General features: G+C 32.7%; 1 protein-coding gene across 1 annotated transcript in view; it reads left to right on the top strand.

Moving 5' to 3' along the window:
• The first annotated feature begins 27 nt into the window (after positions 1–27).
• Positions 28–11,412, top strand: part of LOC108765707 (uncharacterized) — a 27,140-nt gene continuing 15,755 nt past the window's right edge. Inside the window, exon 1 of the mRNA XM_018514553.1 lies at positions 28–351. The gene's annotated coding sequence lies outside the window, so the exon portion shown is untranslated. The remainder of the gene's footprint in view (positions 352–11,412) is intronic.

Genomic DNA, 11,412 nt, shown 5'->3' with positions numbered 1-11,412 from the left:
GTGTATATTCGCGCATCTATCCATTCGTCGACTGTCATCCGCTCGTCCGCTCGTCTGCTCGTCCGCACGGGGGCTACTATTTTCCCCTTGACGCGTCGCGCAAACGTTCACCGTCTATATCTCACCCACCTCTCGCAGCCGTCGAATGCGTCGTGACAGCGTGCCGCTCGTTGCGCTTTTTTGTTTACCCGCCCGATGGTTGGCGACGCTCGAGATCGCGATATTCGCGATATGAACGCGAGGCGCACAGCCAGCGGTGGCAGCTGTTACAGGGACCGTGTCGGAATCGGGACCGAGATTGAGACACTCCGGCCAGGCGATAGGACGTCGCGCAGACATCGAGCGCTAATCGTGAGTAGCCAGCTTCCTCTTCGTTTCTATTGCAAGCTCTGCTCTGATAGAAAGGCAGTCAGATCTGCCCGATGCCTTCGACCGTTCGGTGGAATCGCTCTCTCTTGGCTGCTTCGTGGCGCAAGCTGTATGCAAGGGTTGCGCCGCTCGAGGGTTGCACCGAGGTCGGTGTACTGCGCGGCACGCTCGATATTTTATTTTCACCGTTTTTCCCTCACGCGCAAAGCAAAATCAACCCGGGAACTCCCGCGAGCCGGATAGACTCGACCTACCCTGCGAGTGTGCTTTCAATTGCTGATAGTCGGTTCTTATTTTGAGATCGTCCTAAGTAATGTCTTAAAATGCTAATACAGCTTTGTTACTGGTATTCTCATGTAGGGCGATATTTATTTCAGTCGATTCTTGTAGTTAAGACTGTCTTAAGATATCATAAGCCAATGTTCACAAAGAAGGCTGTATTAGCAACTTAAGACGGTCTTAAAATAAGAACGGACTATGAATACCGACCTATAGTCTGTCGTTATCAGAACCGTCTTAAATAATGTCTTAAAATGTTAATACAGCTTAGTGTCTAAGCTGTAAGTGTAAGCTGGTTGGTTCCATAACATCTTATTCTTAAGACTGTATACTTCAGATGGTTTTAAATATAAAAATCGGTTACAATAATCTGTTCTTATTTCAGGATCATTTTATTCAATGTCTTAAGATGCTAATACATCTCTACGGCTAATATTCATAGGCCGTTCTAATTTCAAAATAGTCTTGGATAATATCTTAAGATGCTAATACAATCTTCTAATTGATTTATGACATCTTAAGACTGTACTTAAAACAGTCTTAAATACAAGAATCAACTATAGATGCCTGTGATTGGTTTGTGACATTTTATGTCTGTATTTAAAGCGACCTTAAATATAAAAACTGAATTTCGGTCTGTGATTAGCTTATGATACGTTAAGATTGTACTTAAGATGATCTGAAATATAAGGACTGACTATGAATATCCCTCCTTCCGGTCATTGAATACACTCGCAGGGTAGGTCGTCTATGAATACCGGTCAATGAATCATTGAGGGTAGTTACGGAAGGGTTGGAGGATTTCGTGGAATGAATTGCAGGTTTACTTTCAGTGAAACAGAAGGTAGCAGCTTGAGAAATCTATTTATACCTTCTGACTCAAGTTAGTAGTTACATAAACTTAAGGTGCTTTTCATTTATGCCTGTTTCTACCAATGCAATGTAGATTAACTGTAATCTCGGTTTAATTAACTCTTTATCTTTTTCTAATTCTTAGAACTAGAAAAGGATAAAAAGTAAGTTGTACATCAAGATTAAAATTAATTTACATTTACGTTGGTACGTTAAAGTTAATCTACATTGGAAATAAACACTATAGTGACTTACATACATTATTCTATCTTTCTTGACATTAATGACCAACAAAGACAAAGCGATATTTGTGTCGACTTGTATCAAATGAAAAGCACCCAACTCTGTTATACTCGTTTCGAACTTTACGAATTTTCGGGTAATAAACAGATGCGAATTCATAATGTCGTGTGCCTAATTCTTAACCAACGTTTAATTAACGTTTCAATGTTCCTCTTCTTCATTTCGATATTTCAGTTTTACGACTATGCAATTACGAGGAAGTTCTTCATGAATTTCTAATTAAAGAGTTTGTGGAAATCCTGGGCTTATTTACAGCGCCATAATTAGTTCCTTTTCATTTTCACCATTTTCAACAACATATTTTCAAACATGTAAAGCTTCTTTTAAATTCATCCCGTTTTTCTACACTTTTGTTAAATTTAACACGTTTTCTCGTTTCTCGTTGCTTTGCGTGTCAAGCATACAATTAACTTTTCTGTTATCGATTGTGCTTCTTCTAATTTAGATCTAATTTAAGACCGCAGTCCGATTCACGCTCACAACGCTCGAGAATTATTTCATTCTCGTTCATCAAATATTAAAGAGCAAACAATGCTCATGAGCGTTGTGAACATGAATCGAACCGCGGCCTAGATTTAATCAGTCCGTATATTTACTTTTAAACCGCGAATTTTCTTAAATTTTTATATTTAATTGAAACACTGACCTTCCATTCACATAATTACCTCGCGTTACAAACAATAAGTTATAATCGTCAGAATATTAATAAAACATTTCTTTTAATAATATTAACAATACAAGAATCTCTCATATTAGGAAAGCATTTTTACGATGAATAATATAGAAATTTCCACTGATTTATTATAAGCCTGATTTATTATACGTTATTTGTTTTTTTAGTAGTTAGCATGTGTTTTCTACTGGACTAGTACCTACAAAAATAATAGCAGCTAAAAATAATTCAAAAATTTATATTTTTTTAGCTGCTAATTAAAAAAAAAATATTTATGGAAAACGATATTTTTTTAGCTGTCTAGTTAGCTAGAGGCGAGATTAGCATGCTAATTGTTAAATAATGTGACATTAAATGTACAATTATGTGTGATTACGAACAGTTAAACAAATAATTTCGCATAATTTTTCAAATTCTTACTCCAAAGAATTTAGACAGCTTGTTGTCAATGTCTCATGGACTTGTACAAGGAAACTTATAAGTGAAAATTAATTGTCTGAAATTAAGAAAAGGTATATACAAGGTATTCCATTTCTTACACATTATTTTTTAACGACGAAGTCTTTGATAAATCTGGAATCAATTTTTATTTAGTGAAAATTTAATCAAAATGTTGGGAGTCATTTTTTACAAAAGCTTTTTGACTTCTTATATAATATATCTTCTTAAAAGCTCTAAATTATAATCTTATTAAACTAAATTAAGATTAAAACTAAATACTTAACTAAATAACTGTAATTTATTTATTTCCTTGTGTTTCATTCGCGAAAAGATGTTTTTTTCATATGCTTGTAATACGAAAACTGTACTCTAATATGTCTGCTAAAAAAAAATCTCTAGATGAATTAAAGAATTTGTTATTAAAAATTTATTTGCAGAAAGTAGGACACTTGTAATTCCTTTCTGGTGTATGGTTAATGTATGAAGTATTTTATACATATTTCATATACAACACATACATATATGATTTGTCACCCATCATGCTTTATATCAGCAGAAAATATTGTGTGTCTCACAGTTGTTACTAATGCAGGTTTATCTCAATCTTTACTTTATACATGGCATATATCAGGATATATGATACAAATTGAAATCACATGAAATGATAGCTTGCGTGACAAGTAACATTCATGTATTTAACATGTAGATTTGAATTTGGTCTTAGATCTAATTCACACGATGCGTTTTTATTAGTAACTAGCACGTTAGTCTTCTAGCGAACTAAGAAATTAGCAGCTAAAAATATTTTTTATAAATTATATATATTTTGTTTTAAATTAATAATTGAAAAATATAATTTATCAAATTATTATTTTTAGCTGTTAGTTTTCTAGTTTACTGGAAGACTAAAGCATACCAACTACTAATAAAAAAGCATTGTGAAATCAGAACTTGTCGATAGCAGTTTTCACGTCATTTATCGTACAAATACGTTCTTCTAACATGATTCTCATTATTATAATTATATTTGTGTCATCGACTGATTAGTCTGATTTTCATCGCGTATGTTGCCGATTAAACGATTTTCGAATAAATACCACTGATACTGTAATAATTATCATCACAATGTACCCAATGACATTCCGCCCAACATCAATTTGGATGCTTTATTGTTTACTAATGTTACAAATTGTTCTCTATTGTATATACGCATTTACATACTACAAAATGTACAAATTCATTTTATACATAAAATAATCACGTAATATAAAAACAAAAAATTGTGCGTTATTAAATATATAATTATATATGATTACGAATTAAGCAAATAATTTCACGTAATTTTTCTCCTTTCGTGAGTGTTTCTTTTATCACTAACCTATATCTATGATATATTATAATATTAAAAGCAAATTGCGATGGTTAAGATACTGTATAATTTTAAATTATATACTCTAATATCCATGACATGTACACTTTACATGACATATAAGTAAAAAATGAAGCCTATAACGGTTGTAGCTGAATCTTAAGTGCTTTAAATAATTCCATGTGAATTTATATACCACTACAAATGTAGTATATAAATTCACATGGAATTATTTAAAGCACTTAAGATCCAGCTTAGACCGTTATAGGCTTCATTTCTTACTTATTATGCATTCACATTATATGATCCTAATAAATCGTTTATTATTGTTATATTATTTATACACGGAAAAAAATGTTTGGTTGAATTAACTGGAATTCTGGTGGAAAATGAACGATCCAGAATTGTTGTTAAATCTATTAAATTTCTGATTAAATCTATTAAATGTTGGTTATTTCAACTAGAATTTTAATAGATTTAACCAGAAATCTTGTAAATTTAACTAGAATTCTAGATCGTTCATTTTCCACCAGAATTCTAATGAATTCAACCAAACATTTTTTTCTGTATGTTATCATCCATGACATTATAATACCAAGAGCAAAATCATTTTTGATAACGTTTTCACTTTTTCAGCGATATATCTGATAACTTGGTAGCGAAAGATAGAGAAAGATAAATCATTTTCACCGCCATCGATACCCAGCGGGACAGTTTAGTGACCGATTTTTTCCGTTTTATGTAATCCCGACGGGTGAACACACGCTGGCGAATAGCTAGATAAAACGACCTCAAGATAAGAGGATTAAGTGTCGCCTATTCGCGCGCGACACATCCGTGCAGAAGTGAGGGAAAATGCGCGCCTTCTTTTCACTCGCGCGGACGTGTCATTTATAAAAAATCGTATCCTTTTGTCTCTTTCAATGTCGTGGATAACATCTCCGTCGTATTGCGTAGGTGAAAAGTTTGAGATTTCGATACGGGAATATCACAGAAATATCGATGTTTGAATGACTACAACGAATCGTTTATCTTTAAATTTTCCCGTGATGCTCTTGTTACTAGAGATCCTAATAACGGAATTCTAGGATCGATTATGTGTCTTGAAATGAAGTAGTCTTGAAAAGTAGAGAAAAGTCGCCGATATCGACATTGATCTTCTAAAGAGGCACCCCTTTATTTCTCGAGAACTAACTTTTGTATTTTATTAATACTGATAAAAATATATCTATTTGGGTAATTAAAAAAGTAAAAATTTATAATTCATATACTTGTGACTTATTTCTATATAAAATCAGCTAAAAATGAATTCTATACAAATGCAAAAATAAAACTCTTACGATCTTCTTTTGCAATTTTCTTGTGTAGTTTAAATAATAATGGCTATATTATTGATATTACATCATTTTACATGTTTGTAGTTTCCTGAATCGGTTTTATTTTATTTTTGTTCTTATTTTTGCCATAATACGGGTTTAAATATAAAATCGGGGTGTATAGCCAGAGTTGCCATCCATCCTCTTTTTTTTCTTGGATACTGTTCTGTTTTTTTAGGACGATTTCCCAAAGGTGTTCAGGATAATTATGAGCGGTAATTATCCGGGACACCTTTGGAAAATCCCTCCGGACGTTCCCGAACGCCCTATAAAGGGAGTGTCCGGGGAGAAAGAGGATAGCAACCCTAGGTGGTGTAGCGCAAACCAGCTATCTGTAATACAGATCATAAGCTAACTTAGGGGCCTATTCTATAACTCTTAACGACTGCAACTCTTAATGACTGTAACTCTTAACGACTGTAACTATAGCGTTACAGTCGTTAAAAGTTACAGAATAAGCCCCTTAATCTTCATAGTGCTATGTTATAGTCGAATATAGCCTTATAGGAGCGGAAGGCAATCGTGTATTTATATTTTTTTTTTGTTGTCAATTTCAATATTAAAACTAGTCTACCAGACCAACCATTAATTTTACTCTACGATATTAACCATGCTTTATAACCAAAGTCTATCCACTGATATATTCTTTAGATTCTTCTAATTACGATACATTCCCTCTTCCGCTTGCTGTGCTCTAGACCTTATCACAGCTTCATACAAGATCAAATGGTTTGGTTCTCTTTAGCCTTCTGACATGATGTTGATTGTCTAACAGTTGGAGAGCCTCTACATTCGTGTGATTACGTATCCGGGCTTCATGCTTCTCGGCATGTCTCGTGTATTTATATGAAAACTCAAAAAAAGAAATCGCGCGTTACATGTTTGTCTTGCAGAACAGCATAAAGTATGCATTCAAATGCATCAATAAGAAACGTTTTATATCAGAATGAAAAAATTCTAGAAAATCTGGAGACATTTTTTTATTTTTTCTCTACGTATCCTACTAATTTCCGAACTGTCACTTTTCATTCAGATTAGATACGTCGGTCAAAAAATGTACGGCTGCACCGTCTGGCACTAGATGGCGGTAGGGGCGTTCAGATGCCTGCAATATTTTTTTGGTTAATGACGACGTATCTAATCTGAATCTGAATGAAAAGTGACAGTTCGTAAATTTGCGTCGCAATATCTCCGCTTGTAGGATACGTAGAGAAAAAATAAAAACACGTATAATACAATCGGAGTGTAAGCTATATATCGATTAAGATATATTTTAATAACTCAATCGAGACAGCCGTTATTGAGATCCGATAATCTCGATCTGACGTCTTATATGCGTTAACTTGTAAGTATTTTTAGCTGACTTTGTATAGAAATAAGTAATCACAAGTATATGAATTATGAGTTTTTACTTTTTTAATTACCTAAACAGATATGTTTTTATCAGTATTAATAAAGTACAAAAGTTAGTTCTCGAGAAATAAAGGGATGCTTTTTTAGGAGATCTATGTCGATATCAGCGATTATTTTATACAGATAACTCATGTGAAAGAAAAAGGAATATGTGGCATTACTGCTTACCGTGTTAGTTTGAGGCTCATTTTATCAGACGTTCATTTTTACTAATCTTACAAAAAAATTAATTATTGTGCAAAATTGCAGTGTTATAAAAATTGTTGTATTATCTGACAGAAAATACTTTTTAGTTTGTATATATTTATGCTTCTGAAGTTTTAGTTTTATTTAAGAAATATTGTCCATAAAACAAAGTAGTATGTCGATATTGGCGATCGTCCTCTATAAAAGTGAGCAAATTTATTACGTGTTGAAATTATAATGTTTCAGTAAATTCGCTCATTTTTGTAATTTTCACCTCATTTCAAGAAACACAATCGACCCTCTATGACCATGACAAACTTTTGATTGACCCGTTTTTTACAACTTCAGTAAATTAGAATAAGTAAGATAGTATAAGTTAGAGTGAGATAACATACGTATAAAAAATACTGTTTTCTCACTCTTGTTTTCATAAAATTACTCGTGGTCAGATTCTGTTCTGATCTCTGCTTATTATCGGAAATTATAGACTCTTCCGAGTTGATCAACATCACAATAGATTCACTACGGTGATCATTATTCGTGCAAAAGCGAGTAGATTTAGTTTCACATGGGATTCTGTTTTCTTGAATAAAAGAAAAAAGAACCTTGTTCCTCGTTTCCGAGCAGAGTATTCAACATCGTTATATTTTTTCGGTTATACGGCTGATATCACATCATCTTGTGTACATGGAGCGCTGAGCAATCACCTGCAATTTTAAACGGAGACGCAAACGTTATTGAAGTCTATTGATTCTTTTAATAATACGAACATGTGCGCACGAGAGTAGCATAATAGGTTTTTTCCAGACGATCGAAATGCAATCAAAGCTTTCGAGGACATTCGGCACATGCAATATGTGCAGATAGATAAATTAATAAACATTTATGCAATGCACATAGACTATCGTGGAAACAGACAAATTAAAAAATTAACACCGTGCGAGAATTTATTTATGTGTGACCGTAGTTTTTATTTAATTTGTCGACGTTTTTAAAAAACAGTACATTATAAGAAATCTACATCGTAACATATACGATAAAACTACACGTAAATAAAAATATATTGCGGAATAATTATAGGAAAAAATATTAACCGGCTTTTTGCTTTATTTATTTTTGCATGTATGGAAGAATATAAAATAATATTGTATAATTTGTAATATAATATCGTATAACTTTTTTACTGTATATTTACCCTCCTTAGGGTAGTCTGCAAAGTTTGAGATTAATTAATAGTTACGTTCTTCATTTCCTTATGGGGTTTCTCATCGGAAATCAATTCTCTCAATTTCTCATGCCTGCGGCATTTATTCTTTTTTCTCTGTCTTTCCGCATAATTCTTTAATTATAACCTCGGCTATCATAGTTTGTTTCCGCGAATGGTAGAATACTTCGTCAGTTAAATTTGCAATTAAACTGTCAGTTGCTGCTGTTGAAAGAACTACTGTCGTGCAATTAGCAATGGCGACGATTTCATTGTCGGTGCGCGCAGAAACACTTTATTGTTCGCGCACCACGAAATAAATCATTCTCACTTCTGTGCCTGCCTTAATGAATCGTCTATTTTCAGCTTCACTAAATGTTGAGATTCAGACAGCGATGCGAAAATCGATGCGATTTGGTGCAATAAAAGAATTGTTGATAACCCATATTGAATTATGAGCACTAAATATTAAGGATGCACCGATGTAAAATTCTCGAATACCGGATATTGGATATCTGACAAAATGTGATACTGAATATTCGATATTTGGCCGGATATCCGGTAGAGCTATTATCCAGCCCATATTTTCCGAATATCCGGTACAAATTCCCCTTCCAAAAAAAGAGAAGGAAAGGGAAAATAGCGTTAATAATTTTCTTTATCTTTTCAAAGTGAATAGAAAAAGAGGAAAGATGAACTGTGCAAAAGATTCAGCTGAAAGGAATAAAATTCTGTATCAATAATATGACATAAGCTTTCAATATAAAATTTTAGCTTTAGTTTCTCTCTTTTATATGATTTTATAAACGTTTTATATTTTTCATAGATATACTATTATAAGAAAAATAAAAAGACTGTTTTTATATATAAAATTATTACTAGGAAAAATAAAACCGAAATTGTATATATGTATATTTGTGATAAATATTCTCGAAGTTTTATTTTTAAATTCAAGTTTGTTTATTTATTTGCGATTCCGTATCTTATTACAAGTTCATATATGCATCAAAATTTAAAAATACCAACAAATACTTAATATTCTTTTTTTCGATACATTTTATTTTTTCAAATCGCAAAGTGTTATCGTTTATATTGGTTTTAAACTATTAAATATTCTGTTACCGATATCGTATTACTTTTTTCAAATTGTTTTTGAAGTGCTATGAATATGAATATAAAATCTGTAGAAAAAAAATTATATCAAAAAATATCTTATAATAATTCCATTTTTGAAGTAAAGGACTGCATGAATTTTTATATATTTTTAGCGTTGCTCTGTCAACATTTCTTTCAAGATAATCACTTCTAGTAATCAAAATTGGCGAAGTAAATTTTTCATATGTGTGGGTTAATGAGAGGGGGGAGGGATCTGGTTAAAATTAAATTTAAATAATGATAAATTTATATATATGTATATATATAAATAATATATATTATACATATTCGTCCGTCCCCACATCAAATGTGGTTCTCGCCCAAAGAAAATTCCGCCGATCAAAGCATGCAGCATTGTTCATTAAAATATTGACAATAAAAAAATCTAATAAATTAATCATTAAAAATTTATATAGATGTAATTCGACATATGTGGAAATTCAACATGTCAAATTCATATGTATGGAGTATTCCACCACTTCACATACAGATCGCTGGCTCTGCCAGTAATCCTTTTGAGCCAATGGAAGGAACGTTAGTTTGCAATCTTGGACGGTGTCTCGTATTACCTACAGGTCACGACGTCAGAAAGCGAAGGAAAATTTCCGATGTCGGAACATATTATAGCCTAGTAAGGGAATCGATCGGCGCAACAGGCGGAAGGAAATAATATCCGTTGCGGTCAAACTGACCGGATTGCCCTTAGGACCTTGCGTATTAATTTCCGTGCTATTTAAATGCTATAAAGAAATAAAGTTGTGTGAGAGAGAGAGAGAGAGAGAGGGGGGGATAGGAAGATGATTATTAATTATAATATTGTCATAATTTCAGGCGAGTATATTCATCTACACTTCATTCATTCATAGTTACTCTATTGCCATGAGGCCGTGAATAATTAAGTTCGAATAAGGAGCAATCTTTAAAAAACTCGATTTGTTTTCATAATAAATTGTTTTACAAATATGAAACAGGCGCTAATTTAACAAATATTCTACGTTGATTGAATATAAAGAATACAAATTCCTATAAAATGTACTAAAAAAATTAATCGGAATATCTGTAATTAGGCTTTACTAAATTATTGTATAAAATGTAAATGGGAGACCATAATACCACCATAATACTTTTTCTCTATACAAGAACGAGAAATTAAAGCACTTTTAAAATGTTGAAAATTTTTCAAAATATTCCACGCTTTTGATAATCTTTTTACAAGTTCAATATCTTCGAGGTCATATATAATTTCGCATCTCTTTTGACGTTGCGTGTAATTAAATACGTCGGAAAAGTCCATTGTTTATTTGTTTCATGGCATAATACTATCCGTCGGCAAAAGCATTAAAGGTTGCTAATTTATTGCGATACTCCTCGGCGAGTCTCGGTTTTAGGTCGCCTTCTTCATTTATGCAAAACTAGTGCAGTCTCGAAGTGAGATCTCGAAATACGGCCCCGGCTCTGGCTTATTCCTTTGTAAAACAAGTACGTTGTAAAAAGGAATGCTGCTTATTAGTAGCGGAAAGCGAGGCAGCGAATTGAAACAGTCCAAAGTTAGTACTAACCCGCTCATGGCTGGCTGTACGAGGACTTATCTACTGTGGCTTTCTACTAACGAGTTATATTATCATGTCGTCGCAATATCACGTAATTGTTATGGTTTTCCACGTCATTTCAAACATAAGGTGTCAGAATATTTTTACTCACTACATTATAAAAATGTATGTATATATATATATATATATATATATAAAATCAGTGTTAAATATTATATATATTATATATATACAGGGTGTTT

This window comes from Trachymyrmex cornetzi, unplaced genomic scaffold, assembly GCF_001594075.2.
Source record: "Trachymyrmex cornetzi isolate Tcor2-1 unplaced genomic scaffold, Tcor1.1 scaffold509, whole genome shotgun sequence".
NCBI lineage: Eukaryota > Metazoa > Arthropoda > Insecta > Hymenoptera > Formicidae > Trachymyrmex > Trachymyrmex cornetzi.
This window is presented reverse-complemented; position numbering and strand designations above follow the sequence as displayed.